This window comes from Eublepharis macularius, chromosome 2 (genome assembly GCF_028583425.1).
Source record: "Eublepharis macularius isolate TG4126 chromosome 2, MPM_Emac_v1.0, whole genome shotgun sequence".
NCBI lineage: Eukaryota > Metazoa > Chordata > Lepidosauria > Squamata > Eublepharidae > Eublepharis > Eublepharis macularius.
In genome coordinates, this window is record NC_072791.1 from 169,243,133 (window position 1) to 169,260,207 (window position 17,075).

A 17,075-nucleotide genomic window follows, 5' to 3' on the forward strand; every position below is an offset into this window, starting at 1 on the left:
GGGTCATTCCTTGAAGCTCACATTGATACTCAATTTATCAGTCTGGGAGCTACCTCCGTCCAACTAGTACCAATAGAGAAAACAGTAGCCAACCATTCTAAGTCATTTTAACCTAACACAAAATAAATAAATGGTCAGCTCACATTTGTCTCAATATTATTTTTGATCACAATAGAACACTTGCTATAACCACTTGACGGGGTGGGAGGTATATCTACCAGGGGACCATCATGACATTTCAAGTCATAAAAAGAAGAAACAAACATAGTAAAGGGAAGCACAATAAAGTCAAAAAAGAAGGAAAACAGATAATATAAAAAGTGTTGTGATAGTATCCATATGAGATAAACCTTGAAACACTTAGCCTTAGTTGTCCTTTTTGCTTCCAAAATCCTGTGGTATGTAACTACTGATTTTATGCTATTAATGCCATTGCATTTGGACAGAAAAGCAATTCATCTTGGTTATTATTTTATATTGTTACTAGTAACAAAGCCCATTGAGGGGAAAAATACAACTGGTTCTAGAAAGGGGAGAGCAGGCAAGTGGGCATTGCCTCCTCCTCCATGACCTGCTGTGCTCCTGATCCTGGGGGTGAAGAGAGGAGCTGTCATTGCCACCTGCTCTGCTCCTGATCCCAGCTGGGTGAAGGGGGGCTGGCATTACCACCTGCTCCATGCCTGATTCTGGTGGGTTGAAGGGGGAGCAGGCATGTTGGCATGGATCCCTTTGTGTTTCATCAGACATTCTCTCCCAAGTACTGTACTTTCTCCGTCTTTTATTTCAGTTATCTTTTTGTGGCACCCCACTCTATATATTATGATAAGTGAAGGCCCTGGAAGTCTAGAAGGGTCTCAGCCTGGGCTGAAAGACAATTACCATGAAATTGTCTATTTAATATAATTTTGGAAACCAAACAAACATTTTCTTTTGTAACTCACATGATTGTGTGAGTTCATGATTGTGTGACTTCAAAATTTAACTGGCCCTGGAACAAGGCAAGCTGAGTGGTCCTTGCTGTGCTGTGAGCCACTCAGCTGAGTCCTGGTCAGCAGCACCATTGATGGGCATTGTTACTTCCGGGGGTGGTGTGGGAGGAATCAACTGGTGGTCAGTGGCCTATTTGGAACCAACAAAAGTGGTTTATTAACATAAAAAGGAAGCAAGAGTCAAGCAACAAGCAAACAGCACCCAATGCTATCAGGTTGGTTGCTGTGTGGGTCTGCAATATAACAGCAGGATTTGAGTCCAGTACCCAGTTGTACTTTCTTTGTGCCTGAACACCTTCTATTCTCTTCTACACCAAATGTCATTTACTTTCAAAATCCCAGGAAATGTATCATCGTTGCGATAGTCTAACCTTGACTCTCGTAAAGCTATGTATCTGCAGGAAGTGCATAGCATGTAAGTATTGTTTACTTACACAAATCATAACCTCTTTAGGCCAGTATATTTATGATTAATTCATGCATCACTTCAGTCATAACCTTCATGTCTTAGTTTGGTTATTCAGTGAATTCCTGTACCAGCGAAACTTCTTGTAAGCTGCCTGATGTCAGAAAGTTGGGAAGAGAGAGGTAGATGAATTTGGATCTTCTCCCTAAATGACTTCTGTTGACTTGGATTGGTTATGCCTGGTATAAACATGTCCAGTCTCAATAAAACCCCAATATTGGAATAGATTTTGCAAATGTATTTGTTTATTATTTATCTGGGTGTTTTTAACCTGTATTTTTCACTCAAAGTTTCTTACGAAGTAAAGCACAAACAACACATAACATGATGACCCCAAATCCCACAAGTTACCTAATAACAAATCTATCTGCCATCAACAGACTAATTCACAAAATGGGAGTGGGGCAGAGCAGGGGGTAATGCCTCCTCCCTGGATGGAAGCAGTCTTTCCCCTGGCAGGCAAACATTTGCTCCCTTCTTTGTAGGAGGCAGCTTTCCTTTTTGCTTCCAGGGGATGAAGAGGCAGGGCAAAGCAGGTGGTAACAGCTCTGCCCTTGATGGCAACAGTCTCTCCCCAGGCAAGTAGGCACATTTTAGGTGCCAAATAAAAACTTTATTTGCCCAAGCCACTGGTGGTTATCTTATTAGTCTTAGCTTCTGTGTTTTATTGTGGTAAAAGATTAGTCAAGCTTCTTTATGATCCTTATTGGCTTCTGGACTGGTTTATGTTTTACTAACTTATTTATTGCTCCCTTTAATTGCAACAGATTGTTTTTAAGTATTTGTTGCCTTGGAGCCTTACATTAGAAGGGTGGAGTATAAAACTTGGTATACTAAAGAACAAATAAATAACATTTTTGAAATGAAACTTTGGAAAACTATAGATGGTAACAGTGCTAAAAAAAGATGTGTTGCAATGAATTTTAGAGTTCATTCATTTGCACTTGCCTTTTCAAAATGCAATAATCTATTCCCATATTGATTTCAGCTGTATTCATTTCTGTGCAGTTCACACACTGGGAATTTATTTATTTGATTTTCTTCCCTAGCTTTTGATCCAGAAGGATCTGCAAGCCAGCTTTCCTGAGATAATAAAATAAAATTAAACTGTGGGTGCTTCTATCATACCCAACACATAATACTGCTCTGGAATGGAGCCCCCCCTTCCAGTTCTTATTAGACATTGTAGGTGTTCCCATCCTTTTTCATGTCATCTCACTCTGAAAGTTGCTGACACCTGGTTAGTCAGTTCTTAGGCTGAACTGTTCCAAGGGATTAGGTTTTCTTCTCACTGTCCAAGGACAGAGAGGGAGGTGAATGACATGTTCCTTGCTGAATGATTGAATTATGTTTTTACTTTTCCTGATTCTGCTGAGAAAAAAGTAGTATCTATTTCATAAAAAATAGCACATATTTCATACATTGTTATTTGTAATGTGCTCACACAATCATGAAAACGTTATAGAGTATTGTCTGGCCTTCTTTCTACAGGCCTTGATTCCCCAACTAATTCTATGTTCACTTATTGCTTGGAGGTCAATGCTGTATTTGGATGTATTTCTGGAGAAGGTTTCTTAAATAGCAACTTTTGGCTGTCAGACAGAGGGATTCTCTTAGCATGCATTCCAAAAGAAGCAAAAACAACCAAGACTTCTGAGGCACTCAGAAGACTCATAAATGTTCTAATGTTTTATGGGCTTGAGTGCACTTCACAAAGTTCTACAACCTCTCCAAATAAATGTGTCAGTCTGAAGTTACTTATGCCTGGTCAAGAGAGCAGAATTGAGTGACAAAGTTTGAAGGTGGTAGAGTTTGGCTATGCCATTTAGCACATCAAGGAGAAAGATTCTAGTCTAGCCCTTCACAATGGGTAATTTGCCATTTCCAGTTATTATTCGTTTAGGGAAGCTTTCAGGTTTTGGTCCATTCTATCACCTCAATGCTATGATGAAACATTAAGTTGCATGTATAAGTTATTAAAGAACAGCCCTGTGGTGCAGAGTGGTAAGCTGCAGTACTGCAGCCGAAGCTCTGCTCATGACCTGAGTTCGATCCTGGCAGAAGCCAAGTTCAGGTAGCTGGCTCAAGGATAACTCAGCCTTCCATCCTTACGAGGTCAGTAAAATGAGTACCCAGTTTCCTGGGGGTAAAGTGTAGATGACTGGGGAATGCAATGGCAAATCACCCCATAAAAAGTCTGCCAAGAAAATGTCGTGATGTGACGTCCCCCCGTGGGTCAGTAATGACTCGGTGCTTGACACAGGACTACCTTTACCTCTATGTGTTATTTATTTGTAGCTTGCAGTAATGTTTAGAACATTCCAAAATAACTCTCCCATCCAATAATATGGGTGCTGTTGTTGTGAGAATTAAATGGAGAAGGAGAGAATAATAATGTAAACTGCTCCTCATTGAACAGAATGTGGGGTTTCTTAGAAAGTGTATTCAGGTTTACAGCTTTAGGTTTCTTAACTTTTGCCAGTGGCATCGTTCTGCCAAGGAACTAGGCGAGCAGGACCATGCAGGCAAGGATTGTTTCATGTGAATGCTTTCTTATAAAGGCTCACAGATCTAAGCCAGCAGTTGCCCTACTTCTAAAATCGTTGTAGGTGATGTAATCAACATTGTTCAAACCTTGTTGCTCTGAATGTTTCTTGCTTTCTGCATCTTTCTTTTTTTTGGAGGGGGCCATGCTATTGAACTAAACTAGCTGTCCTACCGTAAACGAGTATTGAATTAAAGAAAAAAAATTGAGTTCACACTTGGTAAAAACGTGTTAAGTAACTTTCAATTAAAGTTTTCTATATATATATATATAGAAAATATGTAATGAATAAATCAGTAAAGACCTCATAATGAAAGCCTATTAGCAGGGTGAATATATTCCTGTAACTAAGATTTCTATACTACTTTACTATTATCTTCCATCAGAAGAGAAAGTACAATTACCAATTTTATCTTATCTTGGTCTTATTATTAAAGAATAGTAAAGGAAACTTCATTCCAGGAGCTATAATGTGATTTTTGATTAATAGTGGGATTTTTATGTGACAAGAATATTTCTCTTAGGCAAAGTATGCACACATGTATTTTTGCCTGAACTGACTTGTTTCTGGCAAGGCTCTTCACTGACAGCAAGTTACATTACTGTGTAAGTCAATTTGCTTACACCCACAAACACACAAAACAACTGTAATAAAACTTATTGTGCTATAATGTACTTAGCATTGCAGAAGAGAGAAGAGTCTACTCAATGTACATCAATAAATATAATGTTAAGGAATTAACTAGCCAGTTGGCTGACCTTCTAGAAAAAATTAGTTAAAAAGAAGGAGGGGAAAGGAGGGGGACTCCCATACCTGCCATATTGGTTAATGCTAGACATGTTTCAAATAGGTTCATTTTTTCACAGGTATGCAGGTGCTAATAAGATATTTCTGTTATTGGGAATGATGTGCATTTGGAAGGCAGGTGGCACTTTATAGACAGTCCTTTTGAAATGTGTCTTTGGTCTTTGCTTTCCAATGGGAGAAAATGCTCTGCCAACTATATCCAGCCAAATTGTGCCTGATGAAGGCTGCGATCCTATGCACAATCCTATCCATGGTCGAATCCACATTACTCATTCTAAGTCGCATGTTCCCCGCATTCCCCACGCAATCCCGAGTGCCGGTCACATTACCTCATTAAACAGACGCATTTCATTCGCATTTCTCCCGAATATGTGGTCACAGGTTTTCAACGGGAGTTTCACGGTGGCCATGAACGGGCCAATGCGCAATTTACGTGGTTTTTTAAAAAACCACCCCCCTTCCTGTCTCTCTGGCCGTTCCGAGAGTTCGTATTGGCTGATTTAACTTGCAAGTGCTCCGTAGTCTGCAAAAGACTTTGACTTCATAGCATTGGATTTATTGATTATGCTGTTTCTGAATCAAATCTGGTAGTTTGAAAAATCATTTTGGGGTGAATCCATCCTCAGAACGGACTCACGAAACTTCCTTTTAAACTGTTTTTTATTTTTTTTATTTTATATTACTGTAATATCGAAATTATGAAATATCGAAATAATGACACTCCAAGGAAGTGAAACTTCAGTAAAATTCAGGCACTGAACTGTCCTGCATAGGAAATGCCCACGAAAGCTTCCCACATGCTTCCAAATTTCCCAAAAAGAAACGGGAGAGAGCCATCAGTGCTGTCAGTGGGGGAAAGAGAGGCATCATTATCTTCAATGATGTTTCTTTATAAGGCAAGATCGAAATAACGGAAAAGTGCGTGCAAAAAAATAATTTAAAAAAATGGGCGGGAAAAAAAGGTCCCGCCCAAAAAAGCGGTTTTTGAGCAGCCGTGTGACCGGAGGGACGTGCGAGAAAGACGGATTGGAAGCAGGAATGTGAACGAAGAGGAAAAAATCACGGATTGGAGGCAAACAGAAGATATCCGATAAACATGCGGGTAATGGGTGAATGTGGATTCGACCCATTTCTTCCCTATGCATATTTGGGAAGAAATGGCATTTTGCTCAATGAGATTTGCTTTGATGCATAAAGTAGAATGGAAAAAATTTAGTCTAAAAAGCGGTTAGCTTACTGCTCAATGCAGCCAACACTGGTGAACTCAAAGTAGTTTTAGCAGAATTGTAGCCAATCCCTTCTTAAAAGTAATATTGTTATAGAGATACATTTTATGAGGCACTGCTTATACAGATCAAAATTAAATTTGTTTTTGAATAACCTAAGGACCACAAGCCAGGTCATGGGCGCTCAACCCAACTTGTAGTCCCACATATGACTGGAAACATTCCGTTGCTCCATTTAACTGGAGCATTATGAGGAGGGAGGAAGGAGGCCTTCCCTCCTGAGACATTTTTGCCATTGGAAATGGCCATGAAAGGGCCTATTCCTCATGTCCATTTCAGGACACATGGAGCCTGAGGAAGGGGCAAACAGACCTTCCCAACAGCTGTTTCCACTGGCAAAAACTACCTCGGAGGGAAGTCTGAAGCCTCTCCCTAAGGTCTAAGGATAGACCTTAGAGGTACCATGTTCCTGCACCATTCCCAGCGGGAGGGCAGGGGACCAGGCACTTACTTTTCTGGTGTCTTTTGGTTTTCCTTGCATGCATGCATACCATGCATGCCCACTCCCATGCTTATGCGATGATATCACTTCTGGGAAGTGATGTCACTGCGCAGGCATGAGAGTACAGGCATGCTTCTCAGTGGGCCAATTTGGGAGAAAATAAGCCCGCTGAGAAGCACAGGAATGCTCTCAAGAGTGGCACAATGACATCATTCCAGAGGTGATGTTGTTGCACTGGCCCAGGAGCGTGCCCGGGGCGGTGTTCCCCCACTTTTCCTCCCCCGCCGGCTAGATGAGTAGAGGCAGGGGGCGGAGGGTGGGAGTAGGGAAATGGCATCCCTACTCCTCCTCCCTCATAGTCCTCCCAAGCTGAACAGAGCAATGGAACACTTTGAAGGTAAGTTCTCCTGATCATATGCATGGCTACAAGTCAGGTTGGATGCCCATGAATGACTCATCACCCACATTGTGTATTTTGGCCAAAAGACAATATAAATGTGCTTAGAATAGGGCATGACAGCCAATAAATGGAAATATCCCCACAGTGCTACATTAGTCTAGAAAGTAGACTTGGAATTTTGCGCTAGAACGCCACAGTAGGATAGTGTTATATGGTGCTGCATTGTTGCATTCAGACCTAGGAAATGTATACATATTTGGCTTGTTGCCAGGCCTGTGCATGCATCTTACTCCTCACTCTTCCCTTTGGTTGTAAAATAACTAATTTTGATTACTTGTGGCATATGAATATAGATAGGTGGATAAACAATTTTTAGTTTTTTTCCTCCCACCAACCAGGATCCTAAACCAAAGTTTGATCCAAATTTAGAATCCTGATTAGCGGGAGGAGTTAGCCCCTGTGCCCAATCATGGTGGTAACTGGAATTAGTTTTAATTGTGATTCTTTGCATGAGAAGGGAGAAATAAGCACACGCCCAGCAATGTGCTGTGTTGACATCTTTCCTAACTGCTGTTAAATGTGACATGGAAATGTGGCCTAAATGAAGATTTATAATTCAGTATAGAATTATGAGAAGTGCTGCGTTTGAAACTGGAGCTTATGGGTTGGATTCAACCAGTTTTTTCACTGGTGAAAAAGGAAGGAGGGCATCCACTTTGACCACCATAAAAGGGTTTGCTAAGGATAATGGCACCTGGGTAGACAAAAACCATGTGTGAGTGTGGTTGTAATGAGGAGGGGATTTGGAAAATATTGAATGAATAAGATGGCTGGAGCAAACCCAATTGCACAGTGTCCTGATGATTTTTGACTACCATAGAATCAGCTGTATCATTGTTAAATAAATTGTAATACTTGTCTAAATATATGATTCCAGTAAAATAGCCAGAGAAGACAAGGTGTGTTATAAATATTTTTAAATAAAATAAATACATAAAAATAACTATGGGATTGATAAATATGATGCTTATATGATTGTAGGATAATGATAAAAAATAAGATCAGTGTAAAACTACTTTTGCATACCAATAAAATTATGAAGCAAGAGACCTAAAATAGCTCGTTGTTAGTTCACCAAAAATTTTAAACAAGCACAGTGTCCTGCCTCTGCCATCTTGCTTTAGTATATTGGATTTGTTTCAGGTTGATTCTGGCTATGCAAGACAGCAGAAGAAGAAGACTTGGTCTAATATGTGTAACATTATATTTAGAACTGAGATATCTGCTGTGATAGACAGGACCAATTCCAACTCCGCCTCTTCCTGGGAACAACCAGTGAGTGCTAACAAAGTGGTGGGGCTGGTGACAGTTGAAATCCATTTGGGCAGTTAGTGAGAGGAGAGAAAGGAATTTTAGGCTTCTGAAGGGTAGCAGCAGAAAGAGATGGCTGTTGCCACTTGTTATATTATATTGTAACTGAGCCCCCACATCACTGGCCTCCTCTGGCTGGCCTTCCACCATCCTGCCAGGAGCCCAGGGTGGGCTTCCATAGACCTCAGAATAGGTGAGGAGGGGGGTTGCAGCACCTTTTTCCTCCTCTCACCTGTGGGTTGCGACTGACAGCTCTTCCTCCCAGTTGCACCCCAGACTTTCAGCCCTGTCCTGTGAGGATTATCTCCCTTTTATGCCTTGGTTTCCACCCACCTCCTTCATGCCTCCAACCCTGACATCCCCCATTTGCCACTGCTCCTCCTCCCAGAGCTGGAGGGTGGCTGATTGGGCAGAAACCTGTCCTTCTGGCCTGCTCCTGCCCCCTGAAGCCTACCTTTGCTACTAGGCATCGGGCACAGAATCCCAGCCCCACCTGGCTATCCCTGAGCCAGCATCATCATCCTTGCCTTCCAGCTGGTTCTCCGGCTGGAGTGTAATCTGCCTGGCTGGAGAGGTGGGGATTATGCTGTTTGTGTCTCTCTTCCTGCTTGGGGCCGTTGGCTGCCACCTGGACCAAAGGAGCCAGTGAGGCCATCTGCACTGGCTCTGATGGTGCCATGGCCAAGCCAGCCACCTCCCCCTTACCTGGTGAGCCTCAGTCTCACCGGGTAAGTCCCCTGCAGGAAGAAGGGGATTCCTCAGCTCTGGCCCCATGACATGGAACCAATAGAACATTCAGCCAGGGCCTTTGAGGCTCCTCGAGTGTCCCCAGCTGAGGAGGAGGGGGTCACCCTGACCCTGCCTCCCCCTCCCCATTGCAGCCGAGGCTGAGGTTCCTTGCCCTGAAGTCCGGGCATCCCGGACACCACCCACTGTTTATGAGAGTGCAGGGGATATAAATTCAGTTCTTAACAACAATGTATTTATGTGTCTGAATAATTCACTCCCATGTTATACATCTCATAAATAAAAGTTATTCTTTTTTCTGTTTTGATCCTAGATGACTCAAAGTTGTTGGCTGAGGGAAAATAACACACAATCAAACCAATGAGCCTGATTAATGGTGGCAGTGTACAGAGGAAGTAAACACTCAGTTCCCTTTCCTCAATAGACCTGGGCAGTAGCTTGGTGAGGGGTAGTGAATATAGGGAACTAGCTTGCAGTCTGGTGGAGTCCCTGGGAACAGGAGAGAGGGGACTTGTGTAGATTTGGGTCAGGGCTGTTGGTCTTATAATTAGGGACTGGATGAATGGCAAATGGTGATTACCCTTACCTGCCTGTGAAACCCCAGACTTGGAAAAATAGGGTTTAAGATAGGTGGCAGTGTGTAAAGGGGTCATATCAGCTAATTAAATTCTTTTGTAGTCAGCTGCAGAGTCATGTAAAATATTCTTGTCTTATATCAGTAGCAACCGGCATATTTTACATAAATACCTACATATACACTTTGCAAAAGAAGGAGGTGACTCAAATTATGCCCGGATTATCTATAACTGATGTAGGGCACACACATTATATACATGGTATCTAGATAGGTACAAAAAGTACTGTAATAAGAAGCTTGGATATTCTTGGATAATAAGAAGCCTGGGTATGTTTGGATGTGCTAGTGCAGTGATCTCCAACACGGTTCTGTGAGCGCCTGTCAGTATGCTTCCTGAAGCTTATTTCCACTATGCAAGACATCCCCGAATCAAGAAGCTGGTCTTGGCTTTTTCCTACCTCACTGGAGCAGGAGATGTTCCAGAAAAGCCCAGGAAATATCGCCCCTGTGTCTGCAGGGAACACCTCTTCAGAAACAGCTACATCTACAATTGGGGAATACGTGGCCTGGAACCCCCAAATATTTGTGTTCAGTCCCAGACTCCATGGCAACCATCTTGTGGATGGCTGTATAACTTCCACGGCACCTATTTTGTGCCCAATCAGTGTTCTCAATTTTCCAAAAGTGCATGCAGACTTGAGAACTAGGGATACATGTTTCCACTGGGCACATGGGATTCCCACCTGCCACTCCCATTGACCACCCTGCTCTGATGGGTGTCAGAAACTTTTAAAATTGTTGTCAGTGTGACAGCATTGCATCACTTCCAGGGAATACCCAGAAAACCCAGAAGTGATGACACTCCAATTTAGGTAGCTCTGTTAGAGTTTCCAGCAATTCCTACAGTAGAATGATGTAACCTCCCCCCCCCCCAATACTCTTGCTGGTTGCCAGCGACTGGCTGGCAACTCAATAGGAAACCCTAGTATTAGTGTTTCTGTGCCTCAGTTTTCCTTCAGAAAATGAGAACTTCCTCTAGGGGCACTAGAGGAACTGAGCGTCCCATGAATGGGACACTATATCATTATATAAGTTGTTCTTTGAAAATGCTGCATAAATGATTAACAATAAATATTTTTATTTTCTTGTTGTGATGAATGTTGTACTGAACCAGGTACAAAACTAACAATTTATTGACAGGTTCCTGATGTCTGTGAAGGCCACCACTTATGCACTGGACCTCTGTCCATCCTGGCTGCTAAAATTATGTAACAACCATGAGTGTGCATAATGACTAAAAAAACAAGCTGAAAATACACCTGGAAACCACTAGTTCAGCTCTTAAAAGTGACTTCTGGAATCGTGGAACAAATTTGGGAAATGAGGCTGTAATGATTCCCCCACCCCCAAAAGTGTATGTTTTGTTTTGGTTCTTACTGCGCAGAGGCCACGCAGGCAGGCAAGGCGGTAGGGTGGGCCATCGAGCAGCATCTTGTTTTCCTTAATGGCAAGTCTGTCTGCGCTCGTCATGCAACCAATTGGATCTAAAGGGGAGAGACTGAGTCCTTAGTGTTAACTCCATTGGCAGGAAGGGGATGTGTGCAGTACTCATGAGTGCGTTTTTATTTCAGTGCTTCCTGAACAATAAGTGACTTGTAGGCATCAAATCGCAAAAGGTTTGCTTTGTGCCAGGGAGGGGACCAGCAGATGGGACAATACTGTCAGTGTCAGCATCACCATCCCTTTCTGTGCATTTTTACCCACAATGCAAGGAAAGGGAGGCAACATTCATGCAGGCATGCACACGTGGATTTGAGAAGAGATGAATTTCCTTCAGCCTCTGAGCCCCCGGCTGTCTCAAAGTCTCGTTAAGCAGATTAGCTGAAAATTGGAAAGAAAATTGGGAAATCCAGTATAGAACCATTAAAATTGGAAAGAAAAAGCAATTATTAAAGGAGAACCCCACTGGAAAGGTCCCAGGCATGTAGAGCTGGTTCATTCCCATTCAGTGCCATTGCTGCTATTCTGCATCCACCTCATTGGCTGCCTATCAGTTACTAGGCTCAGTGCAAGATTTTGGATGGCTATTACATACAAAGCTCTTCATGGCCTTGGTCCTTCGTATCTACAGAACCGCTTTTCTCACTATGCTCCACCAAAGCAGCTTTACTCATCAGAACTGGTCCTTCTGCATGTGTCCGCCTGCAAATGGATAAAGTCAACAACCGCCTGTACACATGCATTCTCTGGTTTGACCCCCCCTTCCCCTTATGGAATGGCCTGCCTGATGAGGTTATTATGAAGACTAGGCTACCGTTTTCTTAGCTTTCTGTAAACTATAGAAAACTGAATTATTCAGGGGACCTTTTTTATACAGGCAATAGGGCAGTTTTATAATGAAAGCATTCAAAAATGCTTTGGTAAAGAGATTGGGACTTTGGATTATACTACTGTGTATTGTCTGTTGCTGTAAGTATGTTCCTATTATGTAATTTCTGCATCTTTTAACATGTCATGTTTTATGCTTTGTTTCACCTCTGTTTCAGATTTCTGCCTGTTTTCAGATTTCAAACAATCTTCCATGGAGATACAGGAATCTGGAACGTGGATATAGGAATCTGCATGCAACATTTTCTGTAATTTGAATTTTTGTGTGTAGTGTTTGGCTTGCAATATAACATATATTATAAGGTTTGTGATATGAGTGAATTTTTATAGTCTTTCATTCACCATGTATGATCTGGCATTCCTAATTTTGATTACTTCATATTGTGGTTTTTAATTTTTTCCCCAGATTTCTGCAATTCAAAACTTATCGCATTGTTTATTGGATGTCCCATCCTGTTGGCCATATTTGACTTATCCTGTATAATCTGCTTTGAGTCTCAGTGAGAAAGGTGGACTATAAATAAAGCAAGCAAGCAAACAAGCAAACAATTGTATGTTGCCATAGGTCTTTACAAGCTAAAAATATATTTACAGTACTAAAATTTTAACATTTCTAAAATTACACCCATCTCTAAAAATTCACATCCAGACATGTAATTACATTTCATTTCGACAGGTTGCTTTCTTAAGAACCACATTTGGTCTAAATTTTTTGGTACCTAGAGCAAAAAATGCCATCCTGTTGGAAACAATGGGATCCATGTCTGACAGCATAAATTCTAGTTTGTCAGAGTCAGAAAAGGAATATAAGCTCTCTGACGTCTTTGCCAGAAATTTATTTCTGAGCTCCAAGTATAAAGGGCAAAATAAATAAGTAAATATTTACCATGATAACAGTAACCAGGAGCCCATTTTAGAGGCTGGGTCCAGATCTCTTGGATTCAAATGCAACTCTTCAGCTATTGGATCATAATGAATGTGAGAGCAATCTCTACCGCAGGGTTGCTGTGTTGACCATTTACAAGATAAGCATTCTATAGAATGTTGTTCATTGAAAATACTGTATTAATTACTACTAATAAGACCTTATATAGGCAACATGTTACAGGCATAAATTGAATGACTTTGTAATTTTACAAAGCTGTCACTGTTTTTAATGAAAATGCTTGCATATTTTCCCAGTTTCCTTCTCTGAACAACAAAGAAGTTTCCACTGGGTCATTGCAGTTTCACCTTGATTCATTTCCCTTCTCTTTCAGTCATGTATTTATTTGTAAATTTCATTTCAATCAGAAAAACCCCCGAGATCCTCCATCTCACTTTCAAGAAGGTCCCCTGGGAGGCCCTGATGGCAGCAGCCAAACTCCAACCTCTGTTCCAACAGCTAAAAACTGAAGCAGAAAATGGCTTCTTCCATGATTGTTTGTGTGGCTGCAAGCAGATATGGGGAGATGAACTCATTTTCTTTTCAAAGCCTCTCGAAAGATGTGCAGTCATAAGACCTCACTGTCTATTGGTTTGTCCTGGTTGCTCTCTCCTTCTGTTTCCTCCACCTCCTTTTTGTGTATTCTCCCTATTGTTTTTCAGTCCTTCCTCACAGCAGACAAGGGTCTCTTTGCAGAGCTGGTAATCCAAGCCAATGAACGGCAGCCCCTGCAATTTACATGAAAGAGACGCATGCCGTATAGACTCTGGTGTGAAAACTGTACAAAAGGCAGGCATAGATTGGCCGTCCTTGTCTGAGCATTTCATGGGGAAAGCCATCTAATGATTATGATCTTTTAATTAATGTTGCATTTAACGCAACACAAAACAAAAGTGTTTGTGTTAAGGTTGACAAAATAGACTTTTAAAAGCAGGGACCCACATTAATTACAGTTCACAGATTTTTAACTGGGATACAAGAGACATGCCGTGAGGTCCTGTAGCCCAAACACACACTTCAGAAAGCAGAAAGAAACAGATACTGTTAAAGATCTACTGAACTTCTCTGCTTAGCATGAGGAATTAAATGGGCCCTTGAATAATCCTTAGGCTGTTGCAACCTTCCAACAAAAAAACCTGATCAAACGAGAAGACAAAGATGAAAGAACTTCTGTCTTCATGATATAAAGATATGTTTATGGTTGATTTTGTTTAAGAGCAAATAGGAAGACTAGCTTGGATCCAGAGATCCAAGATTGGAAAAGAAAATGTATTTAGCACAATTCTACTTGCCCAAACAATGGTGCAATGGCTTCAGGAAAATCTAGTGCTTTAATCTAATTTTAAACAAAATACTAGTGTTCAAAAGGAGCAATGGAACATACAACGTATGGTTCACATGGTTTTATTTATTTTGTTTTTGAAATTACAGAAAAAAATTTATTAAGTGTAGAAAAAATATATTACTTTTGGAACCCTAAGTTGAATCTGCAGTGAGTGGTACTGGTATATTCTCTGGAAACATAATCTAATATCTCATTCACTTGAATTTGTGATAGGGGACATGTCTTGCAATTGCCCTACAGCTTTGTGAGAGGAAAGGAGAATTCCTTCTAACTTGATTATCACCAGTTCTGGTTTCTAGGAGAAGTGACAGCTGCTGGCAATCTGTGCTGATGGTTCCTTACTCCTGCAGGCTAATTGGGCCTAATCCTCAGTCACTGATGACTTCTTGGAACTAGAGGAAGGCAGCAATCAAATGGAGTAAAAAGCAGTGGTGGATTGGTTCCATGCATGCCCTCATTAAGAGCGTTGGATATAAATTAGCTCTCAGTTTGTCTTCCAAGAGCAGTGAAATTAGAAAGATGGCTCTTAATACAGTGATCTTTACAAGGTTGTAAAGAAAAATGAAAGAGTTTTTGATGAGCTTTTCTAAAAAAATGTATTAGTGCAACACAACAACAAAAAGAAAAAAAAAGCTAGCAAAGTGCTGGCAAATCTATGCATAAACTTCTGTAAAAGGTTTCCAAATATCTAAACACAAGTCCACCTGCAATTGCTGTCTGTCTGTGATACATTCAAATATTGATAAGTTTATAAGGCCATCTCATCAATCTAGTGTTATGGGAAGTGGGTTTTTATCTTTCCAGTGTTGTAGTATAAGTCTTTTAGTAACTGTAAGGGCATGGAGGGTCCTTTTCTATTGCCTATTGGTTAGGTTCCAAGAGATAGGCAAATAGTTTAAAAGTACACCAACATCCTTAAAACCAAATGAGTATTCTAATACAAAATTAATCTGAGTAATGATTTCCTCCCCAAAAGATTGAATAACTGGACCTGTCCAAAGCATATGTTTAAGAGATGCATCTTGCAAGTTACACCACCAGCAATTGAACACTGTACTTAAGGAGTTTTTAATGTGTCTGCAGTTTTAGACATTATCTTGAGGTTCTTAGAGGAAAAAGATATAGAGGCTATGTTCCCTGGGGCTATTTTGTTCTTCTCCAGGTGAAAATAGAGTGGTAGATTGTGATACAGTTAGCAATGATTATGATCTAGGGCACTCCAGCAATTTCAACTGATGGATCATGAGCAGCAGGACCAACACTATAATTTCTTTTTAGAAGAAGAAGAAGAAACCCACATATACCTGAGGCTGCCTTATCTTGATTAGGACCATTGGTCTATCAAGATCAGTATTGTCTACTTGGTAGCAGCTCTCCAGGGTATCAGGTCAAGGTCTTTCATATTACCCACTAGCTAATCCTTTTAAGTGGACATTTTGCTGATTGAACCTGGAACCTTCTTAATGCAAAGCAGATGCTGTACTGCTGAATCACAGACAGAGAGAAAAGGATAAAGGGAGCAAGCTTGAGAGTAGAACAAAGGGCAGCATGGAGAAAAACTGAAAGAGGAAAAAGACAAACATCAATGGAAAAGAAAACTGATGTATTTGGTAAAACAATAAGCATGGCTCACATGTTTCAGGTTGGGGTTAAAAGAGGATCTGCAGTCCGAAAATGCTCCTGAGAAAGAATTCATGCAGCTTCTTTTTATGGATCCCCCCTGAAGTTTCATTAAACATTTTTATGGGAATACATGGAGTGTTTTACAACCCAATTCACAAACTATTTAAGCCCTAGAATTTGAATTTAAGCTGATGCAGACCCACTGAAGTCAATGGGATTTAAACCAGATCAAATCAAACTATTCTTGACTGTTTAATGAGCTTATGGATCAGGCTTCCCAAGATACGGTACGTTCAAGGCTAAGGCAACTGTTAATGTGGCAGTCAGATAGTTTGTTATATACCCCACTTAACCTTAGAGTTCATAGGTCTTTGAAGTCAATGTGATGGGGTTTAATCTCTGCTATTGTTGCAGAAGAGGCTTACATGAATAACTCCTTTTAATATGTGCAAATCTCTCTCCTTGACAGTTTCTCCCTCAACAACTTCCTCCTAACATTACAGAAAAGTTGCATATAAAAGTTGTGTGTATACACACACACCAACATCCATATTGGCAGTCAAGTCTCAATTTTCAAATCAAACATGATATGAACTGAGTAATTTATTTCTCTAGATTTCTTTTCTTTGCCCTGTTAAGGGCTAAAAGTTCCTGTAGAATCATTGTATGTTATTATAAACATGTAATAAGTTTTAAAAAATCTTAATGTTCTACACAATGATCCATAATGGAATTATCAACAGACTATGAACTTTACAGGCCAGGATCCCAAGAATCACATAACACAGACAGAAATTCTCATGAGCATGCCCAAACCACATGTGCATCCCTAAAACAACCTCTTGGATTTCAGTGATATTAGACTGTACTTGTAAGTACAAACTGATGTTGAGAATTACAACTATCAACATAAAGAAGGATCCCACACTTAGCTGGGACTCATTAATTACTACAACAATATTTTTCAAAAGAAGATGACAATGATTGGCCGGTCCTGTTACTGGGCTGCTATGGCTGATCAGAGTAGGCCATTGAAGGTTTTAAATAGCCTGTTTCTAGAAATTGACCTGGCCTCTCTCTCTCTCTCTCTCTCTCTCTCTCTCTCTCTCTCTCTCTCTCTCTGTAAATCTCTGTTGGATTATCTGATTGCCTTGGGCTGAACA